This window comes from Acipenser ruthenus, chromosome 8, assembly GCF_902713425.1.
Source record: "Acipenser ruthenus chromosome 8, fAciRut3.2 maternal haplotype, whole genome shotgun sequence".
NCBI lineage: Eukaryota > Metazoa > Chordata > Actinopteri > Acipenseriformes > Acipenseridae > Acipenser > Acipenser ruthenus.
In genome coordinates, this window is record NC_081196.1 from 39,870,247 (window position 1) to 39,897,587 (window position 27,341).

The 27,341-nt window shown below is 38.4% G+C and overlaps 1 protein-coding gene across 6 annotated transcripts in view; it reads right to left on the bottom strand.

Annotated features, from left to right (window-relative positions):
* The window catches only part of LOC117407258 (actin remodeling regulator NHS-like), a 148,287-nt gene that overhangs the window by 42,208 nt on the left and 78,738 nt on the right, over positions 1 to 27,341 (bottom strand). The gene's annotated exons all lie outside the window — the stretch shown is intronic.

The window sequence follows — 27,341 nt, forward strand, 5'->3', positions numbered from 1 at the left end:
ATGCACCCTGAAACAACAGTAAAAATCTGCACATCCCTATGGTATCTGTCATATTGAAATCAATCCCAAGAGAACCCACACAAAAAATAACAAATAGTTTCACTTTGGGACAAGTCTTCAAAAATGTCATAAAACTCAATAAAAACATCCTTTTTTTTAAAACTAACACAGACGTTAGAGGTAACATTTCAATAAAATAGAGCTGTTTAACTGTGCAGCACTGCATGGCTTTTATGCTAACTGGAATCTTCACATGTTCACACCCCTCACCTTTTTTATTCTTACAACACAAACAAAGCCGTGTCAGTGACTCTGCAGCCATCACACTCACCTCCAGGTCATTAGGTCACAGGTCATATTCCTGGCTGCAAGCTCACCCTGTCATATTCCTTCACATGGTGTGTTTGTGGATCTCGGAAAGGTGTGGACATGCTAATACATCTTTATCATACAGATTAGCCGAAGAGCTTGAGCCTGCTCAATTAGAAAATAGAGGTGCCATAGATATCATAAAAGTTTAGCACTGTCAATTTGCATGGCCATTTTGCAGGTTTCCCATGCTTCTTGCACAGTTATACTACGCATTTACAATTTGCCATGTTTTTTTAATATGCTTTACCATACTTTACACAGCTTATCTATGGTTTTGCCTTGCTTTCACTGTGCTTTATTACGATTTGCTATGTTATGGGACACTTCTGTAAGGGCAGTAATGAAGATTTAATAGGAGGCACTCAACCATTGCATTGTGATAGTTAAAAGAAAAACTCTCATGAATACAGATAACTGGAAAAAAAACTATTTTAATCTAATACTGGTACATATCTCACTTTAGGGTTAAACTTGAAAAAGCTGTGCATCCAGGGTTCAGCAATTTAGGTTTGGCCGGTAAAAAAGATGCTTAGGATCTCAAAGTTGACAGGATCTGTTTATCATTGCACCCAAAGTACCTGCAAGCTACTGTTACCTGCAAATACTGTATCTTCACATACACTAAACAGTAAAGGGGCTATTTTGTCATGTCTGTTTAGTACAGTACAATAAAACCATAATGCAATGGTCTATGGAATAATACTGGCGCTTACACATAATCCTCTGTAATCTCTCTCCTTCTCTTGCTCTGACCTTGGCCCCACGCTGCTGTACAGTAGGTAAGCTATTAGTTATGTCTAACAAGCCCTGCTGAAATGTGTTTTGAAACAGCGGTACGGGTTAGCCTGCCTGTGTCCGATTTAATAAAGATGGATACTCGCTCACAGATGGAGTGTTGGGTTTTTAAAGAGCGTCTGGATATCAATGTGATGATGGCTCCTGGCAGACCAAGCAAAACAAAGTGAAATATGCCTTAAATTCGATATTCAACCACATTCATCTCCAGTTCACCCGCATTCCTGTGGACGTGGAAATATTTATCATTTATATGCAGCTGTGAAATTATTGGTACTGGGATGAACATGGGGTTTTCATATTCGAATATTCTTTAAAAAATGTAAAATACAGTAAATAATCTCTCTCAATAGTAAAATAAAATGCTTTCCTATCGTATTACATTTTTTTAAAGAAAGGGGAGGAGCACTCTCCTGTACAGCAGAATGTGGCAGCAGTGTGGAGTAGTGGTTAGGGCTCTGGACTATTGACCGGAGGGTCGTGGGTTCAATCCTTGGTGGGAACACTGCTGCTGTACCCTTGAGCAAGGTACTTTACCTAGATTGCTCCAGTAAAAACACAACTGTATAAATGGGTAATTGTATGTAAAAATAATGTGATATCTTGTAACAATTGTAAGTTGCCCTGGATAAGTGCGTCAGCTAAGAAATGATTTCCATTACACGAGAGTAGATGTTAAAACTTCATGCTGATTTGAACTCGGCTCTCGCCAAGATAAGCACCAACTAAGACGTAGCTTTACAGTAAACTAATGTGATCCATATGTGTCTCCATCCATTTACGTTTCCTTCCATATGATGATGTAGATATCCTTCTGTCTGATGTTAATGGCTGAAGTGTAATGCTGGCTCCAGGGATCAGCTTATTTTGCCTCCCTGGCGCATCAGCACACACAACGGCTGCGATGCTGGCTCCGGGGATCAACCACAGTGCGGCCTCCCCAGCGCATCAGCATGACAACCGTCTGGACTGAGCTAAGTAGGGTACATCTCTGGGGTTTTCAAGTGGGCACCTTCCATCCTCAGTGTTTCGTCGACTAGCCCACGACACCTCAAGAGGGCTCGACGGTGATTCTGGCGTCCCAGCATCACCCCCCTCCGTCTCCCACTCAACTCAGCCCAGCTTACTGATAATTGATTCATTGGTTTCCACTGGATGATAACATTGATAAAATAATTTCTGAATTTTGTATTTTGAATGAATACAAACAGTCACACAAAAAGCACATAAAGTTACTGTACGCCGCCCCCTCCCAAAATGCACACAACAAATCATGTAAAAATGTAAACAAACGAGTCTAGAAAGCACAATGTGTGTGTGTGTGTGTGTGTGTGTGTGTGTGTGTGTGTGTGTGTTTAACACAGTCTGCCAGCCCTTCCAAACACGTGTTCCCCAGGCTGACATCGCCCTAGCAACCCTGATGCATAAAAGAAATGCCACTGCAAGCAAGTCTAAAAAAATTAGGATGACACAAGGACGACTACTGTCTTAGATCATGCACTTTTTCATTTCCCTCACACCAAAGCAGTCTGAGAACACCTGTATTCTTGAAGTTTAACTAGGCCAGATCTGGTTGGATCAGGGCCACCCCCCCCGCCACGTCTCTCTCCCTTTTTCTATGTTTGTTAGAAAGTGTGCCACCAGTAATGTTGTCCTCTGCAGCACACTCTGCAGAGCATGCATAAATGATTTATTCCCAGCTACTGCTGCGGTTTTTGTGTTCCATCAGCATGTTACTGAGCTTTTTGAAGGCGTTTCAGTGAAATCCAGTTAGGATTACACTACAGAACAAGGACGATATTCTTTAGTGCTTTGCTTGATGCGCCACCTAGCCTCTCCTAGGAAATGATTTCAGTTTCTCTCAGCTTAATGCAAAACCTGTCATCACAATTAAGACTCATTGGCACCTTCGCTGGCAGTTTTGTGTAGATGCCAAGTATTAGACGGGCATGGGTGTCCGATCCCATCTCATCAGCCCTCATGAAAAAGTCATGCACCACTGCCAAAAGGTTACTGTGGTCTTTCAGGTTATAAGCTGTACTGTAGAGCATCTGGCAACAATTTGCTATGCATGTTCAGGCACATGTGCTGCAAAATGTTATTTCCCTGCAGCTTAGCTGGCCATACTTTAACAACCTGCTAGCGATAGCCAAAAACAGCGGGAGAAAAAAGATATATCTGCAAACAAAGGGTACAGTGTAGAGTACCATATGCACCTTCATGTTGAGTGAAAACGTTTCATCAAATCTGTGGCATTTAGGGCAGAACCTCAGATTGTGGGTGTCATGTTTAAAAAAAATCGTAGCACTATAAAGCGCATGAATAGCAGTGAAATTACATTGAATTAACTGGATAGTTAGCAATACTGTGTGCCTGCCACTAAAACTACCTCAACATGACAAATACTGTGTCGCCAAAATAAATAATATAGTCATGTATAATAATTTCACTTATATAGCGCTCTTCATGCAAGCATTGCAGGGCGCTTTATAAAAGAAATATAACAAATCCTGTCTCTAATATATAATCCAGCTACAAACAAACAGACCCAAACAGTCCTTATAGCGTGCAGCCTGGAGTGTACAGTGTCACCAGCTCACCAATGTAATCTGGACCAAGTTCCCTACAAGCCTTATATGTCAGAAGTAGGACCTTAAAACCAATTATCTGCTTTACAGGCAGCCAATGTAAGGAAGCCAAGACAGGGCTAATGTGCTGTCTTAGTTTAGTACGCGTTAGGAGGTGAAGTCGTGAGACGGTAGAGTCGGGAAGTCCTATAAAGAGAGAATCACAATAATCAATCCTGGAAGAGATACAAGCGTGTCTCAGGATCTCTGCATACTTTTGAGACAGCATGGGTGGGATTCTAGAAATATTCCTAAGATGAAAGAAGGACATTTTTGTAATCGCACAGATGTGAGAATTAAAAGAGAGCTCAGGGTCAAAGATAACTCCAAGATTCCTTGCTGCAGATTTCAGTTCAAGTTGATTGTCATCAAAGAACAGCGAGTAAGAAGGATTTTTTCAACTGATGCCTGGAACCAATCAGCATCTTCAGTTTTACCTGAATTAGGTGGAGAAAGTTGCTACTCATCTGTGACTTGCAGGAAAGAGCAGAATAAGCATGTTTATCAGAAGAATTAAAAGATAAATAAATCTGAGTGTCATCGGCATAGAAATGAAAGCCCACGTTATGTTTCTGGATAACCTGCCCAGGACCGAACCCTGGAGGACCCCAGAAGTCACTGACAGAGAACCTGAGGAATAGCCTCCAACTGAATCAAACAGACACCTAGAGGAAAGGTAAGATTTAAACCAGTCAAACGCTGAGCCGGAGAACCAACGTCAGATTCGAGGCAGTCGATCAATCTCTCATGGTGAACGGTATCGAAGGCAGCAGTGAGATCAAGCAAAACCAGCAGAGACAATTTACCAGAGTCCGCCTGCAACAAAAGATGGTTAGTAACTTCCAGCAGTGCAGTTTCAGTACTGTCTTCGTTTTTTGAAAATACTTTTTGTGCCACCTAATCAAGATACACATAGATTAAAGCCAACAAGATATGTGAAGAAAGAATGTTGCATCTCTGTAAAAGGTTGGGTGTGTGTGATAGATAAGGTTTTTAGGTATGGAAGATATTTAGATTCATATCTGAGAGCCTGATTGCGATATACAGTTCGGGAGTGTGAGGAACAACTTATAACAGGCTACCATATGTACCATAAATGTACCATGTGACAGAAGAACCTAAAATATTATTTCCCCTTTCAATCTCTATGAAGGGATCATTCAAGACAAGACAAGCACTGGTAAAACCAAACCATCCTCAGGGAACACCTGGTTTGAGGAGAAATATTCTGACAAGCAGGATGACCTCGTCTTGTTCAGTTTGAACGGATTCCACCGTACAATGTGTGTCCGATCTTGTATTAGAAGATAAGCCTTATCAAAGCTTTTCTCAACTTCACATTCTGTATAATCAGCGTCCACATCAGCTGTATCCCATGCTTACTATAGCCTTTCACTGTACAGGTGTCACTCGTATAAAGAAGCCTTGTTTAAGCTTCGCCTTCCACACAAAGGTTTACAGGCTCCGTCTCACAAGAACAAATAGCCGTTCTCTCTGCGTAACCCACCTGCTTGATAATGTAGCGCTTCCTGGAGTTAATGAAATAAGGGGCCCTGTATTCTCGTCTTATCTGGAGGGCATACCTTCCTAGCATTTATTAAAGCACTTGTGATCGTTTAGGGAAACCCTTTAATCTGGGAAACAGCAGCTCCAGTACTTTGTGTGGAATGCATCTGTGGGAGTTGCCTACCTGGTAAATGAACCGCTGTTACTAGTATTGCTTTTCAAGTGCCCAGAAAAAACAGAAAAGCAGATGCAATATAGCGTAATTAAACCTTCAGGGTTCTCTTCTCTTGCCTTGAATGGCTTATTTCTTTCTTATCACTTCAAGGTTATAACATTAGTGATTTTATCTGGATTAGTTACCCCCTGTCCAAGCACTATCTTCCATTTCCTGGAGATGGTAGAAAAGTTAATCGAATGAACAGCATTTCTCTAATCATCTCAATTAACTTGCTATCAATTTATTTATTTATTTTTTTTATTTGGTGCTCGTGAATTTAGTGCTCATGAAAGGTGAAGGACCATGACCCTGGTTCAAGACAGGCGTCTTGAGAGCTTCCCCTCACACACAGGACTACTAACTGAACACCCCCTGACATTTAGAGACTGCTGTGTGAAGGTATGGTGACTAAAGTGGAGACCAACAAACTCATTTCATTTGTACCCTGCTATTAAAATATCAATTTTCTTACTAGAGTTGTTGTATATTGTAGTTTTCTGAGAATTAGGGTATATAAAAACTGTATAACCCGTACAGGAACATGTGACACATATACTTGCAAATGAGCATTCACTGTTCAGTCAAAAGAGGAACATGTCATAAAATTGTTTACATAGAGTTCTAAAATACAAAAATGTGAAGATGTCATTTTCAAATTAACATTAATAATTACCAGCATTTGAAAGCACAAATTTGCAATTTCTTAAAAAATAGCATTTTTACGCCTTGGCTCAGCATGACTTAAAATTGCACATTTACCTTACATTTCACTCATCTTGACTCAATAAAATATTTTTGTTACTGTTAATGTTACATAGTCCCAATAGGGCGAACATATTTCCAGAGCACACAATCATAAATTAAAAACAAAGAATAAATAAAAAGCAATAGCGCTTTTAAGCAGAGGTCTCAGTGCTAAGCTACATCTCCCAGGTAAAACCAGGAACAGTCTCTCAGACAGGCACTTTCAAATCCTTAGATAGTGTGGGTTTTTTCAACATTATTTGTAAACCCCCACCCTGTCTTAATCCAGGAAAGGCTTGAAGCAAAACTTGAATAAAAGCAGAAAACAGCATCCCACTATATATTTAATCTGAAAACACTTACATCACGTCTAGAGGGGCTACAGTTCCATTTACAGTTCATCATTTTACTCGAAAAGGGAACGAAAACAGCACACAGAGTGGCCACTAACAGTCATTGAAATTTGTGGAAATCTACAAACCCATTTATTTATGGAACCAAAAGGTGCTGTCATTAGGCTTTTTTATTTTTAGAATGCAGGCAACTTCGATATTTTCAGAAGCAGGTTACTCTGTTATACACTCTCATCTTGTTCTGGAATAGATCACGGTAATTAATCTACACAGAAACACAACAGAGAAGCGCATATAGTATATTACTGTATTTGTAGGATAAGTAATAAGTAAAAAAAAAAAAAGGAAATAACTGGCCTGTTGTAGGTGCATACCCAGGGTCTGGAAAGTATGGGGTTGATTTCAGAGAATACTATGGAGATTAAAATGGCCAAGTCAAGTACATCATTTTTTTGAGGGTAGTGCCTGTTACATTAAAAAATAGAAGGGTATTTTAGCACCTATTGTGCATTGTTTTAATTAGACCTTTTTGTATAACATCATCCCTTTTATAGGATGTCTTGAAACAATACTCCTTCCCTACAGCAGTTACCGCATAGTGTAATATTTCTTAATTCTTATTATTTAAGGTTTAACTTAAGTGTTATATAAAAGTACATGAGTGAGGTATTCCAGCTACTTTATTTACGGTGAATTGGTTATATTTAATCAGCTATTTTAAAGGCTTATTTTGTATTCATAGATGTACTGTGTACCAATATGTATACATTTTTCAAGTATTTATTCATTGTCACTGAGTCATTTCATTGTTTTAATTTTTTTAAAAATGTTTATATGAGTACCTGCACTTTTTTGTTGAGAATTCCCCCTCTGGCTTAGTATCTCCCAACTGCTGTATTGTGTAGGCCCAGTGCTTGTGCGTGTAAAGTACAAACAAGCACTTGAACAACTGAGAAGCATTGAAAAATAAGAAAAACAAGATCGCAACCTAAGACGTATTTAGGCTAAGTCACTTTGCAAACCATGGTTGGGTATTCAGTTTTCAGAGAATAAATAATACAGATGCTGGTGGCTTAAAAGATGTTTTATGACATAGAGCGTGGTTCTGTTTTTGAGAAGGAATTTTGCTTTGTTCCAATATCACATTGTAACTTCAGCCCAACTTGACCTAGTTAAACAATTGTAGAATGGAGAAAACTGATTCTCAAAGTGTACTTAAATCTGGACAGTGGACCTGCTGTTGAAGTCAAACACAAATAAATCGCTACTGCTAAGTCTGGTTTTGCTCCAGTTAGCTATTATTTAACCTGTTCAATGAGGAAATGGGTGTTTTCCGGCTGATTTCACCCTTTTATTATATTGTCTTACCTGGTGAAACTGTTAATTGTTCATTATACCTAGTTAAATAAATCTACACAGGACCTTGAAAAACTGGGCTACATTAAAATAAGTAACTACTAGGTAACTCAGATAATGGACCAAACCTTTATTCATTATAGGATCTCAAAAAATGAGATAAAAAAAAATCGTAGCCAACAGCCAGAGCTGCCCCTCACCCATCACATTGTGGTGATATTTAACTATCCATTTTATTTAACAGTCCATGACAGGAGAGGTCTGTCTGGCCAGGAGGTTGAGACACAACACCCCAGTACAGGTACGCCACTTCTACTGCAATGACTAGTTAGCCCACCCAAGAACTGCTTGTTGGTGTAGCTAAATAAAATAATTACCCACTGACACATTGATTGCCTCCCATCAAATCCTGGAAGTGAGCCTGGACCTCCACACCGTCCGTCTGAGCGCAGCAGGAAACCGTGCAGGGCAGGCTCAGGCCGCAACATATTGTTCAAATCAAGGATGTTAAGGAGCAGATGGGAGCAGTAACTCCTCATGAAGCTGGAAGGGGGGGGCGATGGTGAGGTAAATAAAATGTTAACAGAAGCCCTTTCTCATTCTCTATTCACCACCTCCCCCCCCCACCCCCCCAACAAACACATACACACACAAGCCGATGTAGTGTAGCCATGCGCTAACACTAACACGCAGGGGCAGCCAGCCGGAAGAGTACCTCCGCATCACGGTAATGTGGACTGACAGCTTGAGGGTTAAAAACACTTCGAGCAACTCAGAGCACAGCAACCCTGTCACTGAATTAGCCCTGCGAGAAAAATAAAAAATACTTCAGGACGATTTAGAAAACAGAAAAAGCTGAGCCCGGAATATCTAAGCTACAATGTCAACTGTTGCATTAAAAACAAAAAGGAGAAGCTTAATTCAAAGCGACCCTTCTGCATATGCCTACCTACCATTCATGTGCATTTGTTAAACATTTACTCTGTGTGGGGTGCAAAGACTGGTAGTCTACCTAGTTTCAATGTAACACTGCCTGGACTGCTTCCTTTACATTGGTACTATAGCTTTCACTTATTTCATTCCACAAATCATGCCAAATCTGTTGGTGTAGTAGAATGTTTATTACACTAAATACAATAAAAAAAACATTATTGCAAATACTTATTGCAATCTGAGACACAAATAGTTCATGTCTTAAATTAAAAGGTCTGTCTATTTGCGTATTTTTTTTACAATGTGAAAGCTGCACACAAAAATTACTAGCTTCACTATTGTCACATACTGGCCATTTACAAAGAGAGCAGAAAGCTTCCTTACAATACTTTTGTCTTACAGTTTATCAAATTTGAGCCAATTTATATTACACAAGAAACTTCATATGAAAGGAAATTTTACATGCAGTCCCAGTAAGATCCTATATAACTCACACACTATATCAATTTGTGAATATTGTAATACTCAAATTAGAGCAGCTTTCTTTGGTGTGTGTGGGGTGTGTGGAGCAACCTTAAAATGCGCCCTCTGCTGGCTTAATTCACCCTGCCTCAACAAACAACATTCAAAATAATACATTATGAAGAAACAAGTCTCAGTTCTGAAAAGCAGTTCAATACAGATCACACCAGTAATTTACCAAAATCTAGTTCTAATTTCAGCCGGTAATGTTGTAATAAAGCCTAGTGTACCATTAATCCAGTGCATAGGATTTCATTGCATTTACTGGCACGTTAATTTATGAATACAGCCAAATGCCAAAAATCTAAAAAAAGATAATGCTGAAGTGAATATAACTACAGTACATATTCGTGTTATCATGTGTTGTGCATAAAACTCCTTTTTGCAAAAATATAAAAGTACAAACTGAAAAGTTTAAATCAGAAAAAGTGTGAACCCTCAAAACTTTTTCTGATATCGTTAGGAATAAATATGGACTTTCATAGCAACCACAAATTGAACGATTCTTGCAGATAGTGATGTTTCTTGGTTGTGTTCAGACAACAGTGTTAGCAACTTTTGGCCGGGTAGAGTGTATACAAAGACTGAATTACCAACCAGTTACATCCAGCAAGCCCTCTGAAATGTCATTTCAGAGATATTTCTCTTTATCAAGGATAACATCATGACAATTAATCACCATCAAGCTTCATGTGCCCAAAGAAATCTTTTTAATTATCCTCTTACACAAATGGTTTCTAATAGCGAGATCCTATAGCTAAATAGCAGGTGTTTAATGTATCCCTCCACACATCTCTAACCTTGACTCGCTTCCAGGTATTGTCACAGTTAGGAGTACAAGCTCCACACAGTCTTGTTTGAAATGGCAAATGACACAGGAACTCTTTGGATTTTATGAAGCAGGATTACAGGAACTGCATTCTTGGTTAATTGTTAGGTCGTGTTATTGTTGGAGGAAATGTGGTTAAACACCGTCTTTCAGTTCACCCTCAGGTAGTAATGGGCTGCTGATACACAAAAATATATTTTTATTTATTTGTTCGCTTCACAGACCTCAGAAAAACACAAGTGACGGTCATTTTCAACTGCTTAGCATAATATTGTGCAGTAGCGAATGAAGAATCACAAGACTCCCCAGGTGATGAGGGCCTAGTGTTTGTAGAATCAGAACTCAGGCAGGGTTTCCATGTAAGTCTGACGCCCACTTTTTTTCTTTTAATATTTTGTACAGCTATGGCCAAAAGTTTAGCGTCCCCGAGAATTTAAGGATTGAGACATAAGTGTAGGAGCAAAACTAGGTCAGTTAGTATTGATATGAAGAAAATAAATTCTAAAATGACTAAACCGCAATATAATTAAAAGCACTTCATTTAAAACCAGGGTTGACAAACTCTATGGGGGGGTCTATTCAATTTCTCAACAATGACTGATCTTAATAATGCCATCCTATAAATCATTAAATCAGGCACCTGATGTATCACGGTTTCAAAACCTGCATTAGGAGTAGTTTTCTTTTGTTGAATAGTTTAATAGTTAAAAGGCAGTGCTACTTAGATCCAGTGTTAGATACATTGACTCCCTATATTATTCTGTGTTTCTGCACCCACCCTAAAAAGGGTTATTTCAAAACTAGAATAGAAGTGGATATATTGTATGCATCACACAACAACTTCACTTCAGAGGTCATCTAAAGAAAATGTCCCCTTGGCACAGCCACTCACAACATTGCTGAGCATTTGACACTAGTACACAGCCAGGTGACGTAATTGTGCAGGCAGACATATCAAACAGGAATATGCTTGTAACAAGTATATTTATGATGCTTTTGTCAACATACAACTTATAACTGAATCCAGAGAAACAGGGTGCTATTAATGTGTGAAGTGAATTAATATATACTGTATTTCTTCAAATTTAAGATGCGCTTTTTTAACCATTTTTTGCTTCTCAAAAATAGCCTAAGTCTTAAATTTGAGTACAGTAGTGATGCGTGTATCAAAATCGCCAACAAAAGACATGGCTACCTGAGTACACAAACAGCAATGTGACGGACTTCCGAGAAAAGACAGACAATACCGTCACTGCACAAATACACAAGCAGCAAAATGTTACTGCCAGATCTTGAATCAGCCATGACATACAGGCAGCCATTTTCTAGCTAAGTCTCATTAGTTTCCTGAGGAATACATAGAGCACTTTTACAATTTCAGCATTTCTAACAAACGTTCCAGCTTGGACAGATCAGAAATGCTGATCCCCGTATTTTTCAACATGCCAAGCAATACCACAGTTCACAGATTAGGAGAAAAACAGGTGTGAGTAATCACGACTGGAAATGAGAAGCACATAACTGCAATGCTCTGTGTGATAGCAGACGGCCGCAAACTGCCTCCACATGCGTAATTCAGGTTGTATCTTTGTAAATGCATAATTATTTAATGTTTTGTTTTTTCCTCAAATTTAGGGGGGGAAATTTGGGCTATGTCTTAAATCTTAAATTCGAAGGAATACGGTAATTAAGACAGAGGGGCAATAACAAACTCTGGGGAGCCTTCTGTTTCTTATCAGTTTCTTAAGCAGCATGCAAGTGGAGAGGAGGAATGTATGGGGTGTGAACACACACCAATTTGTGCATTGCGGTTCATCTTGGCCAGGGCTGCCTTGGAAAAGAGCCTGTCATTGATCTCGCTGATTAAATAAAGCTATGCATGACTGTATTGCAACCTCAGATCCAGCCTTGAAGATCTACTCTGCTTTGAAGGTTATCTGCAGAAAATCGAAACCTGTGGGCTTTTTCCTATATAGTCAGTGTGGAAGAGCGAATTTCAAATCCTTGTCCGTATCTATGAATTGGAAGTCATTTATATAATTATAGAAGCATTACTTGGGGTGTCAGATACATGGAGTGTCATTACTTGGGGATTCAAACATGTACAGTTTAGTTCAGTACATCCCAGGACGGATTTGTATGCTCTACTTCACGTAGCTGTCAGATGAGTACTGAAGTAGCTGCGTTTACACTTTTTTTTCCTCCAGCATTTAATGTGGTTGTGGTTGCTAAGACGACAGAGGCTTCATGTGGGGTCTCCTTTCCAGGTAAACACAATATTGAAAGTTCCAAAGTCATATTGCAATACTAGCTTAGGGAGGGCTGTTTACTGTTTCTCTGTCAAGTTACAAAACTGAGAGATAAAAAGATGAGCAATCTGTTTGTTTACCTATACTGAAATACTTTTGTTTCCAGAAAAAAACCTTTTCAGTGAGTGATAATGCCCCTATCTCTGAGTTGAACTGTTTACAACGCCTCAAGATATGCACAAACACCCAGTCACGGAAGAGGGTGAACAATACAGCCGGGCCTAAATCCTTTCAAGCATACGTAGAATGTGGAGGAAGCAATCATCACCCCCAGGTCATTAATAGCAAGCTAGTGAAGATGCTCCAGGTGCAATAAGAGAATGTTATAATGGCCCCCCTTTTGACCTACGCATATCTGTTTCTCAACAGGTAAATGATTACAGCTGTAGTCTAATATGCAATAAAAAATAAAAAAATTCCTAAAAAAAATGGTTCAACAAGGAAATCATTTGAGCAGTTTTGGGGTTACCATACCAGGTCCTAACAAGCATGTGTTTTTATTGTGTGGCACAAACAGGAGGGCAAACCGTGTCCGTGTCCTTTTCTTATGGGAACCCTGGCACAATCATTATTACATCTCGTAGGAAGCTATTGTGGTTTCTGCACTCATGGGAAAGGCCATTTTCCATGCTGCTCTTTTCCCTAGTCTGTAATGACTCCTGTTCAGGCTATAATTAGAAGAAGGAGACATCTTTAAGACACAAACCTGGATACTACTGATGTTTGAAATGACATTTTGTCAGTTCTCTACTGAACAAGTCTGAACAGTTTTATTTTTATGGTGGTCTACTACCACCACCCATAGATAGTCCATGAATCAGCATTTTTAAACATCCTAACAATCTAAATTCTGCCACCCTAAAACCCCTAAACCTGCTTGATCCTCTCTCCATGGATCATTAAAGTAGACCCCATTGTGTTTACAATCATATATATATATTTTAATATATATATTAAAATAAGCATATATTTCCATTTATTATGAACTGCTAAATACATACATAGGAATTCTTCACATTTAAAAGGGCAGACAGTAGGGTGCATCTCCCCCAACAGTTTGACTCGGTTCTCGGAATGCACTGGTCAACAGACATATTATAATATTTTTTAAAGCCAATATCCACCTCACCAAAAGGCCATACTGGAGATCTATACTGAGTGGATTTTAACCAGCCTCCTTGATGCAGTTGTGCCTTCTATACCAAACGCCTATTATCATGCACTCCTCTTTCATTGGCTCATCTATTGCAGCCTTAAACATTGCAGTCGTCACATGGTTCAACTTTTGTTCCTAAAAGTTCCAAATAATGTGGCCACATCTTGTATTCAAATCACCGCTGACATACCATTGCTCCACACATGCCCTCTGTACACGGTCCATTACCTCAATCACACTTTGATTATGTTTGGCTCCAATGGGGATTGATGTTGCCAGGACCTTTTAAGAGAAGCATGGGAAATGTGACACCCATTGTTTTGCCATGTGTTGCAGCGATGGCTGATAGCATCTGCTGATGAACTTCAGAATTCATTCCATGGGTCCTGCTTTAAAGCTACTAGAACGACACATTTTCTGGAGACGACTAAAATAATTGTAATGGTATAATACTTGCCAGAAACAACTCTGTGGCAGGAGGAGCAGTCAATTGATTGTTTTGAGTGGTTTCTGGCTAGTTGTATGCCTTAAAATTACATTACTTCTGTCTCAAAATTAGCCTTGTGCCTCATGTGTATTCTTTAATTGTCGTGAAAAGGTCAGAGAGTTTACAATACATGAAGGAATTATGTTGTACTTTCCTGCTTAAACAAGTTTAATAAGAGTATGATTGAGGCATAAGAAAATTAAATGACTTGCCAGAAAATGGACGTTAATTGTTTGGCTATTTCTGGCTAGTCAACCTGTTGCCATTGTTGTTTGAATGCTGTGATCACAATAACAAAAAAATACCATAAGCAATCAAAAAAGCTGTCATTTTACAGGGGGAAGTAGAAATAAATGAAGCACTTCTTAAATCTGAGACATATCAAAGCTGAAAGACTTTAAAGGGTATTTGATCCCAGCCACACAGGGGAGCAAGTGGGGAGTGTTAAGCTTCAACTGTTTTATAGGAACAGCAGCCACCAAGTGATATAATGCTGTCCAGCACACCTGGATTATTAGTTCCACAAACAAGACCGTACGGCCTTTGACCAGTCCTCTTTGTTCCTTCATCATCTGCTGCTGCAGTTTCTCAAGTAAGTTAATTACATGCCTCCTACCACGCCTGGGGCAATACAACAAAGACCTCAAGGGAGGAATTTAAGCTTGAAACTTCCCCTTACAAACCAGAATCCTTTACTATGTTCCCTCCGCAAAAAAAGTAAGAAAGATTTGCGTTTCTTAAATGGGTTACTTTGCTATTTTAGTCTTTGAAGAAGGTAAAAGAAATAGATATTTGATTAAAAGCCAGCCTGTTTTTTTTTCATTTATTTTGGTAGCAGTTTATTCTTTTGTGCCAGGTTGTGGTATCCCTTATAAGAGTGGACCATAGCAAAGTGTAATAAAGCATGGTAGAGCATAGGTAAGTGTTGTAAAGAGTAGTGAGGTATAGTAAGGGATATGAATAATACAGTGCAAAAGTACTGTGGTAAACTTTTATAAGGGATACCACAGGGCAATATACAGAAAACTTATATATTGCCATTCCCCAAAGTTGTATGCTGTTTAGTCCCAGTTTCCACTGAGACACCTTTTACACCTTAGGCTGCTGCTTTCCTTGTGAGGACATCTTATGTACCCGTAAATACTGAAACACACACAACAGAAATCCCAAAATCGAACGTACACCGTGTGCTTTTGCTAGTCATATGATTACATTTCTATGTGCGGTGGAGGGGGAAGTGGAGGCATTTTCATGAGCTGGAAACCATCAGCTTCCATTAGTTACATACCTCAGACAAGGCAAATTGACTTGGTAGCTGTGACAGAGCAAGATACAGTACTTTTAGATGTGCAAGATGCTATTAAAAAAATAACTGGGGAGTGTGCTGACAAATGTTAAGTTGCTCTTTCCCTTTTCATAACATGTTACTGGCCAAGTGTAAGAAATGTTAACATTTAATTAATGTTCTGCCCTCACTCTGTAGCTGTGATCTCCATTAAATCAGACTTCTGCAACAACAAATAAGCATCACTTAATGCGCCTTTGTCAGGGCCTCGGAAAGAGTTTCACCAATCCCAACATCTGCTGAAAAACATGTAGCCACCATTAGCCAATCAGAATATATGGGGTGTTTTTACTATCAGGACTGGTGAGCACATCATTTCATAACAAGATATTCACTTTCAAAAGAGACTAGAGATTTTTTTGTTTTTTCTTTGAAAATATCACAGACCCACAAGAAACAGTTTTAATCGTATTCCCTGGATGTAAACCTAGAATGGATAGAAATTCAATAATAGGACTTTCATTGAAAATAAATAAATAAATATAAATTACAACAGAAGCCAGTCAGTGCTTTATGATCAACCAGATCTGGACAACACTTTGGAAATAATTGGACATTTAAGATTTATTTTAAAAATATCTTTAAAATAAATAAATACATAAAAATGTAAAAAAAATGTGTATTTGAATACAGATGGCAAAAAATGTGTTTAAACAATAATTTGCCAAATCTCTTTTCGATGCCAGACTGCTACTCAAGAATTTCTGTAAACAACTTCTCTGTTTTCTGAGGTCTTGAAGGCAATGAGAACATCCACAAAGTCCTTATCCCTTTATCCCTGTTGAAAGTTCCTAAATACCTGTCAGAGACACGAACATAGTAATGAATATATTCTGTTTGTGGCTGGCATTAAAAACATTGTTTGAAAACTCACAAAAGGAATTCTGTCTCTTTAAAGGATTACCTTAAATGTTGTTTTCATGTATCTATTTTAAGTATGCATCATCCCATAGCAGAGAGAAAGACAAAAATGTATAGGAAGAATTAATGTCACCGTGTTTGTTCTGTATGATCCCTTTAAGAACTCTCCAGTGCACCTTTAATAAATGTCGCTTCGTAAGCTCTGCTCTTTGGTGAGTGGCTGGTTCTGTTCAGCTCATATGGAGTGAATGACAGCTGGGATTAACATCCTCTGTGATACTACTCCCTGGTAAGGATGTGGGAAAAGGGTAAATAGAGACTACTGTAATTACTTAGGTTTATACAGAACATGTGTGTTACAGATAAACAGAAAATATGCCTATGTCTAGTTAGGAAGGAGCTACATATACAGCTATGGCCAAACGTTTTGCATCACCTAAAATTTTAGGATTGAGACATAATAATAATAATCAAAAAAAAACAACAGATGAATATAATTTAGATATTTTATTTAACATCATGTAATCAACAAAACTGCAAAATAATATAGCAAAAGTCTACCAGAAGCCATAATAGTAGTACAGTATTTTATGTTAGATTTAGGCCTACGTTTTTGTAAAACTTCACTATGTTAATGTAACATTATTCAGTAGGTTTCATTTGACTTTATGAAGCAACATTTTGTAATTACGTAGGGTGATGCAAAACGTATGGCCGTAGCTGTACTGTGTGTTACATGATGGTGATGGTGTCAACCCTGTGTGTGAAACCCGAGTAGTTTTATACTTGGATTCACTGTGCAGTCCAAGCCTGTTCATGCTAAACCCATGCTAGTGGTGGTGTTTAAAATGAAAATGTGTTGTGTACACAAGTTTACTTCAATGGATTCAAAATGAAGCCATGAATTTTTTGTTCATGATTTGCTTAAAATACAGTTATGCCAAAGGCGCAAACAAGTGATATGCAATGTTTTTATTCGATTTGCCCACAGGTGATACTTCACACAGATGACAAGATGTTGGCGATTCTGTTTTTTTTATTTTTCTTATGAGCTTCTGCCTATCAACTTATTTAAATAAATTATCTTTGGAACACCTATATGCCTAGGACAAAATTCATCATTCCAGCGTCACTTCCTCTGTCCATCTCTGTTTCTAGTTCACACTTCTAGAAGGTTTCTCTGTAACATTTTTCATGCAGGAGCTGACAGTGAACGATACTAAAAGAATCTGAACTGCAGATACAAAGGGCAGCCAGCTAATGAACTGGCTCCCGATGCTACCACATGCTAGCAGACAGCCTGCACAAAAAAACACAACAACCGATTCAAAATGTCTGCAAAAAATAGAGGTAGCCTTGCCTATATTTTCCAATGACATTGTCTGCTCTGTTTAACAAGCAGGGGCTGGAGACCCTTGAAGGTTTTGCTGTCTACCTGCAATTCCACTGCAAAACATTTGACCATCTGGTATTATTATTATTATTATTATTATTATTATTATTATTATTATTATATATTTCTTAGCAGACACCCCTATCCAGGGCGTCTTACAGTCGTAAACAAAAATACATTTCAAGAATCACAGTACAAGTAATAATACAATTAAGAGCAAAATACAATGACTTTGGTTCTAGCAACTACAAGTATGACAAAATACGATTCAATAACGTATTTTAGGTATGACAGTGTTCTAAGGCAGTGTGCGCAAACTTTTTATATGCCGCTCCCTTTTTTAGCATACAGTTGACCTCTTTGTAAATCGTGCATTTTTCCCTAGATTTAACGGCAAAAAGTCCAGATTTAACTAAATACATAAGCGCAGCACAAAATCAACATTTAAAATCTTTTTTTAAGTCTTTTTTTTGTTAATAAATCTTTTTTTTATTTTTTATTTTTACACTTAGCGAGTGAACATTTAGCTGACGCGCACAACTGTTCTAAAGTACCGTCCATGGTTACCGTAGGCATCAGCATAAATGGTTATGTAATAATCTGACCAGCAGGGGGCTATCCCTCAGCAGTTGAGAAGTGATGTTAAAAATAAACATGATACTGCTTTAGCTTGACCTGCACTATTAAAGCTAACTATAAATTAGTGCCAGGTTACAGATATGAAAGGTGGAAACTGAGTGCTGCTTTTTGCTGCATAGGTAAGTGTAGTATCTAAATTGTTACTAGAGGACAGGTCTCAGCATGCGTTAGAAATGAGTGTCTGTATCAGGTAAGTTCTGGTTGTTTTGACAGTTCTCTTGTGTTACCTTTCTGGAAATTACCTTTTTGTTTCTATGGTTATTGAGATTTCCCATTAAACAATGCCCTGAATTGGCTGTCAGTAAAGGCTCTTCCAGTAAAAACAAAGCTCAAGTTTAATATCCTTTTACAGTAATCACGGTTCCAATTTAACCCTGTTAGCTCTGGAATTATCTATTACGTATGCAGACTGATCACTTTAAAAACCACTGTAACAAATGCATACCGTCATCAACCTGTACTTAAAAGATCTCCCAGTTTGACAAGGTTGGACTTGGTTAAACAAATGCTCTATAGTTGCCGTTTCCAGCAGGGGTCACTACATGGTAGGCTTGTTTGAAAAGGTTAAAGAAAGGGGGGATACAAAAAATGGTAAAACCTGTCCATAAATTCTAAATTACTGTACTTTTACAACAGCCCTTTTCACCAGAAGTGTAATAAAAATCTGAATTTATTGGAATTTCCCTGTCCATCCGTGCCATTGTTTGGTTACACTTCTTTAAAGATACTTATAACCTTTGAACCCGTTAACTATCATTCTCAGACTCCCAGGCTTCCATGCACAATGTTCAGGGCTGGGCAGAGCACTTAAAAAAACAACAACAACAACAACAACAACAACAACAACAACAACAACAACAAAAAAAATCCAGTCTAACTCTGGAAATTAAGAACTAAATCTAAAAAACTAATAACAAGCTGAATGTTATGTAATACAGCCTTCTTGGGTAAGAAATTAAGTGAAGGTTTCCTAAGAGTTTCCTGTTTTTGTTTTTGTTTTGTTTTTTTTAAGAGAGTGCAGGAACAGGACAATAGCTTCTCATTTGCCAGGGCCTCAAAGCTAATCCTGGACTTGATATACATCTCGACTTGAAACGCTACAATGGAAAGAGGCTATTTTTTAAACATATTACAGAATTACATAACTTCTAACCAAGCAAACATTTGAGGGCCTTGTTCTTTGATTGCAAACAGTTTAACCCCTGTTTTACATGTTAATTTAGTTGACTTTAGGAAGATCCCTGAATTCATTTTGCAAAGCTATGGTATATTGTAGGATATTATGCTGTAGCATGGTAGGCTTGCTGTGGACAGATTCCAGAATGCACAAGACCATTACCAGTGTATATTTTATAAGGGCTATAGGTAATTCAAAGTAGGAATAGAAAATACAAAACTCTGTGTCTGTCATCCAGCTGGCTCGTTACAAATTGGCATTGGCAGGAAGAGCAGTCAGGAAGGCATCACGCAATCTATTCAGCAAACACAATGGAGGGATCAATCTTACAGGAGCCATCGTGCAGCTTGCATCATGTTAGAAATAGCACAAGGTTCACGATGCATCTGAATAAATCCGGGCTTCAGCAAAAAAATAAAACAAAGGGAATAATAGCATGCAGATCGAGTGACTGGAACATGTCTTGCGGTCTGAGACGATTCCATATTAAATGTAATTCAGATATACTAAACACGCACAGGATATAGCCCAACTGGGAAACTGTATTTCTTTTGGCCCAGTTTGTATACACAAGCTACACATTGCAGTACTGTGGTGGCCTGCACATTTTGGCAAGCTAACTTTGCTGTTCATGGCATATTAATGTTAGAGATGCTACCCACAACTATATGCTACTGTTATCTGCGACTGTACCTAACTTGGGGACCACAAGCTAGGTATAGTAGTAAGAGAATTTCAATTCCCCCTGTAATGTGAAGACAGTAGGTTGTTATGGAGGCAGTTTTTAAGGAGATTCTTGGCAGGCAACCTGTTCCAGTCCACAATGAAGTTGAGTCTCACTGTCATATCTTCCTGGCAAAATAAACCCCAACCGGTAAACAATTAAGGTTCCTCCTTCTTTGATAATTGATCTGGTTTGTAAATGAAAAGCAGCTCCATTAGTTATCTTCATCAGCATTGCTGTTCTTGTTTGTGACAAAAGGGAGGTTTAGTTGGGACAGTGGCTTAATGCAAAGCCTTTCACCTCTAACCGCCTCAAAGAATACCACACAATTCAACATTTTGCAGGTCAAAAACAAGGATGGATTTGATAGTCATAGAGACTGAACTGCTCCTTCATCCCATTAAGAGGGTGGTCCTTCCAGGGCAGGCTTGAGGCTAGCTAATTTTAGTCAAGTTTAATTGACTTGCTCAGGATAAAGACTAATTTACAATAACATATATATTTCATATAGCTGATATGCATGTGATATCCCTACTTTGTGGATAAATACTGGACTTATGTCTCTAGCCAATCAAAATAAACAATGCCTCAGTCCAACGCATTCATTTCCAATGATTAGATGGTAGAGCACTTGAAGGGTAATGCCCAACCTTTAGTTATGAGGAGTAAGCATCTAACTGCGGGGTACAGTATAATACAGTATATCTGTCCTACACCACAGCAAAACCCAGAACTTGCAGGAGCTGCAGGAACGACTGTGCTACAACAAGCTTTCTTATAACTGGGATTAATATGATAATCTTTTTGAACTGCACGACAGGACACACTGTACTATAACCTTGTTATCCTTTACAATGTGCTAATATATCGGTGTATCATTTTGTAGGTTGTATTGGTTTAAATCATAATAGTAATAGTCGCCACCTCTTCGGGCGCGTTTGTGTTAACGTGATTCACCCGCAGTAAGCGATGGACGGTATAAACTCCCACACAATAACCTGACATTCAAAATGTCCCCAATCGCCAGCACATTTAACAAAACAATCAAGCGTGTATGCGGTTAAAAATCTTTAATGAATCTGGAATGAAACTGACCAGTCAGAAGCAAGGTTAACACCCTTGACACACGTCAAACACACGCCTCAAAACAAGTTAATCATGAACGACGAAAAGTTAATTTATGCAGCAGTACCCATTATTATATGACTGCAAATTGAACGACTACAAAGACATCCAGAAGAAAGATAATGCCTGCGTGAACATCGCAGCGGTTGTTGGTGTCTCTGGTGAGTAGGGTACAGTGATTTTGATGTAGTCCCAGTAGTCGCGGCTTGCAGGTGGTGCATTTAGCAGCACCGAGACCTTTTCTTTCCGATTATGCAAGTTGCATAAAAATAGGTTTATTAATACGCAAAAATAAACCTGACCGTACATGCAGAACACAACACTTCGGGCTTTTAGGTAAACTGATGGAATGTCTGAATGTCTACAAGACTACTGCTAGTACCACAAAAAATATTACAACTGTACAATTACTACTAATAATAGTGATAACAATAAAACTGTAGGACATATAGTGTTGTTCAATAACTCTGATCTATAGATTTTACAAGTCCAACCTTTATTTTACAACGGAGTTGCCTGACAATTCTCCCGCCGCCAGATCCTGCTTCTCTCTTTCAAACTCATCTCCTCCAAGTCCCTCCTCCTTCCTAACTCATTGGTCCAACACTCCCTATCTCTGACTGCTGGTGTCAGACCTGAGGTGCGTTCAACTAGGCGAACTTTCGCAAACAAACTGTTAACTATGCACGAGGCTAGTTGAACGGTTTACCGAACATTCCACGAACATTTCAAATACGCAATACATCCTAAAATCTAAAAGCAAAACGGACAGATTAGCTATTTTCAAACTGGAATTCATATTTTTTTTTCTTTTTTCTTTTTAAGTAAACAGACCCTCATCATCATCATCATCATCATCATCATCATCATCATCATCATAATAAATGCATACATATTTTATCAATTTTATCGAAAAATATCAATATTTTATAAGTACATTATAATATTAAACATACCTGAAGTAACTCTTTCTGATTCTTTTTTGGTCTTATAAATTGACTAAACGTGTCCATCCCCCAGAGTCAAAGAAATGTTCTCCCAGCCTTTTGCCATTATTGTTTTACGCAAACTACCACTTCAGTGTTCGCCTCATTAGCAAAAGGTTGAGGCGAACACAATTTACAAACACACATTATTTACAGAGTACTCCCACCCCCTTCCCCAGTCCATAATCTGGTCCATTCCCACATTGTCCCCAGCTTTTTGAAGCAACGTTGCATTGTTTGCTGACTGACAGAGTTCCACGCATGCTTTAGCAAACGCACATCTAACAGTGACTTATTTACGCTGAATTTTCGTGCTGATGCTCATCGCTTTTCTCTTTGCAGCCATGTTTGCTTGCTGTTGCAGTCAGTGCTGTTTTTTCAAACTGTAAATAAACCTGACACTGCGTACAGGGATTAAATAGCCAAGGTACAGTACAGGAGTAATCGCTCAGTAACGATGTGCAAACAGCTGGGTTTGTCCGAAATATAAAGTGTGCATTGTTATTTAAATCAATGGGAATGGCAAACGGCAAACGCTATTTGTCCGATATAAACGGCTGCCTGAAATAACTCTGTACGGTGTAAGTGGTGGCGACTGTAGTAGTAGTAGTCGTAGTAGTACTAATAATAATAATAATAATAATAATAATAATAATAATAATAATAATAATAATACATTTCTAAGGGGTCTATGTAGTTCAGCAGGTCTTTAATGCCAGCTACGGTACTACAGTACCAATAGTCTATATCACAAAACCACCATGCTGTTACAGTACTACAGTACCAATAGTCTATATCACAAAACCACCATGCTGTTTTGCACTTCTAGGCACAGTGATGTCCATCTCTTTTAATTGATCACTAAAATAACCGTAACCACTTCGATTTTAAGGGGAACAAAACTGCTTTTTGGACTAACAACAAAATCCTTGTATTACAAATGTTAGAACCAATAGTTTACGTTTTTCCTAGAGTTACAATGACAGAATACAGCATACTTAGAATTTTTTTAAAGTAAACTTTTTTAAAACAATAATACATCAATTTAACAAATTAGCTGGTTGTCACATTGCAAACGACCAATTTCTTTTGTTTTTTTAATAGCTTTATGAATGAGTGTTTAAGTTGTGGATACAAAAAGTAACAAATACAGATGTATTATTTCTGGCTTCAAGGCTTTTTCACCGCAGTACATTTCTTTGAATGGCTGTCATTACAAGTGTTTATTTTACCAAGCCTCCTCTTTATTTTACAAGTCTGCTACTCTCAGTACTGCCGCGATTTGGTTCATTCAGCCAAACTGGATGAAGGCAGGATTGATGAGATGTTGGCCCGTTTGTTACTAAGATCATGTCTTGACAGATTAAAATGGGAATAGTTGTTCTTAATTGTCAGTTTCATTTGATTTAAAAAGATCTGTCAAAATTGATATCTGGTCATAGCTGAAGTAGTTGCTGTACCAACTGATATCATGAGGCATATTAAACCACACTGAAAAACATCACATATAAGGTGGAGGACCAAAAAATAGAACGCTTTCCATTAACATGGGCAGCCTGGACGATGTTGGATTGACATGGCAGTGAGTGTACAAGGCCTGGTTAGGGACATTAAGATGCACAGACTTGGATACTATCATCTAAGTCTATCCGATCTGCTGTCTTGTCCATCATAACTGAAACAGACTTTCAACAGGGAAATACAGCTTTTATATATTACAGAATAAGGGATGTGCGTACAGAGGGTAGTTATGATCATTTGTTTTGACCCATCCCTGTATATACAGTATACATTAATTTAGTTGTAAAACAAATAATAAAAGTACTACAAGAAAATGCTACTGAAAATTATCACAACCTAATGGATAATGTTTGGCAACAGTACAAACGGACCAAAAACATCTGAAGAAAGTTTTAATACAGGAGGACACCTGAAAAGACACCCCTTCCTGAGTTTTTGATGTCACAAGAATCAGCAACATTATCTACTGAGCATTTTTTCACCACAAGCCCCTGGTCAGATGGAATCTCTCACTGTCTTTCTCTCTCCTTTGTCCTCTCTGTCTGAATTCCTCTTGTATGATGTCAGCTGTTTTCTTTTCTATTTTTTTTAAATCATAGATTGCCAAAGCTGGCATTTTATGCTTGTCACCCCTTTTAATAAAGGTGGTGGACGCTGTCTGGCACCACAACTGGCCTAACCTCTGCAGATGACTGACATTTCTCCCCTGCTTGTTGAATCAGAATAATTTTTTCAAACATACAGTCCAGCTCAACAAGTTTTCAAAAAGGGTTTTTAAAGAGACTCTGTATTTAAAACCAACCGTGCAAATGTAGATATTCAATTTACACCTCCCGCTCTCCCTGAAGGAAGTGGTGTGTCCATCAGGGCGACAATGGGAATTGTGGGAACGAGAGCCACAGCTTTTCTCAGCTTATACCCAAAAGACCTGACCAGGGAGAGTTACATGATCCAAGCCTGACCTACTGGTTTAGCTCCCCCGTTTCCCCACAGTCACTCGTTTCAGATAATTCTGTGAGAACACCATTTCCTGAAGTGACTACGAGGAAACACACCCATGAGGAAAAGATTTGTGGCAGTACCCAACAAGCCTACGTATGAGAGTGAACTCATAGAGGATACATGCTGGTTCTGAGTGGGTAACACAAAAATACAGAAGAATGACATACCTAAAGAGGGGACAAAACTAATGGAATGCTGTAGTTATTCTACGAATGAGGAGGTCTGAATAAGCAATCAGCCCCTGAAGGGTGCCATCCTCATGAATGAAATAACCACAGCACTCCATGAACATTGATGGAGAATTCTGTTTATAGAACAAGTACAATGTATGAAAAATAAAGTTTAAACCTAAATTAAACAGTATAATTCAAGTTTCCTTATATGAAGCTCTACACCTGCTTAGCAATGCAGTGCAATCTGGAACAATGCAATTTGCCTAGTCATTCTGTTGTTGATTTTGAAAGAAGCCAAAAGATATTCCAAAACACATGTATACGCACCGGCATATTTTTTGCATTACCCATGTAAAGGGTTTACAGCTTCTCTTATTGCAAAATTGATTCCTGTTAAAACAGCCTTTCTGCTCAAACTACAGTGGTTGCTATGAAGGCACAAGCTGTCTGTCACAATGTAATGTTTTTTTTTCAGTTCTCCCATTAAAAAAGGAGAAACTATCCTCTGCAGGCTATCTTGATCATATGAATACACAGGATTCTGCTTCATAGGATTAACATCCGGAAAAAATGACCTGACCCCAATACTATATGAATTATAGCCTTAGTTTGGAATCACATTACTTGTCTTAATTGTTTACAATGGGCTCCCTAGCAAAAGCCTCCTCATTATCTCATGGGACATTAAATTGGTATCATGGTAACGTAAACAAAACATGTCTTGACATTTCATGTCAGCAGTGCAAGAAAGTCAATTCTTGTTATTTTTAACTCAGCATCTCCATGGAAACCAGCATGCATGTTTAGTGCTCTTCCTTTTGTACAGTATTTACAGTACACGTTTCAACTAACCAGCCAACCGGGACATTGGAAATCAGGACTGTCACGACCATATCAAGACTGTTGGCATGTATGGGATAAGGATGCAACCACTGATTCCTTCCTGTTAAAAAACACCATACCTTTTAGCCCCTTTTGCATGACTGAGATTTAGCTGCTCAGGCAGCTGTGCTGTTCCTCAAGACATCCCTGTAAATCCCATTCTCCATGAACCTGGAGACTGGAATTCCCTTTGTGATAATGCTGTATGTCAGGGTTTGCTGAAAACAAGCCCATTCTCATTTTTAGCTCGGAAATATTTTTATGTGTTGATAAAAAAATAAATAGCAGCTGTGGAGAAATGTTTATTTGGATTGATTAAATACTGTTATTGACGATCAGTCATTCAGTTTAAGATATGAAGAGTAGTTTAGAGAGTAATGTATGATTGAATCAGGCCACATTTCTATTGGGATGAGTGTACTTATTGTAATAGACATTACTGTACAACATCAATAAATATTTTGGGGTATGTGTGCATGAATATGTAAACATGTAAAGGAAGAGGTATGTGTGCAGGTATGTATACCCTTATAAAAGTTTCACATTGTTAAAGCATAGCAAAGTGTAATAAAGCATAGTAAAAACATGGTAAAGCATAGGTAAGCATTATAAACCCCACAGACGATTGGTAACGCATAGTATAACTATGGGAAAATTGCAAAATGCCATGCCAATTTACTGTGGTAAACTGTTCTAAGGGAATGAGGATGTGTACCATATGTGTGTCCGGACATAGAGATCTTCTTAACTGTGTGAGTCTGGCCCTGAAAGATTAATATGCGTGTATGGTTGCATAAACGAATGAGCATGCATGTTATTCTGCATGGCTGAGTGTCTTTGGTGAATGTACGCTCATGCATCAGTCAGCCCCACCCCATCTGTAGATCCCACAAATCTGCAAGCTTGTTAAGACAATGTGAAAATACAGGAGCTCTATGGGAAAGCAAGTGTTTGAACCTGAGGAAGTGAATGTTGAAAGAAGGAAAAATGAAATACATCATCCATGGCTGAGCTAATAGTTACGGATGAAAAGCCATGCCACAGGGCAGACATCAAAGAAGGCATTTCGACTGAAATCTTGATTGCTTCTCACTAATTTCCTGAGCAGTAAATCTAAAAATGTCAAGGCAAAATGCATTTCCGATCAGGGGGCACACTTCTTGGAGAATTATAGAAAGGTAATAAGTAACTTGAAAAATTCAGTCAAAAATGTTTCAGCATGAATGAAACAGTGTTTAAGGATCAGCCTCATTGATAAACCATGCAAGTTTTGATCTTGTGGTTTATGTTTTTCCTGAACCTCTTGG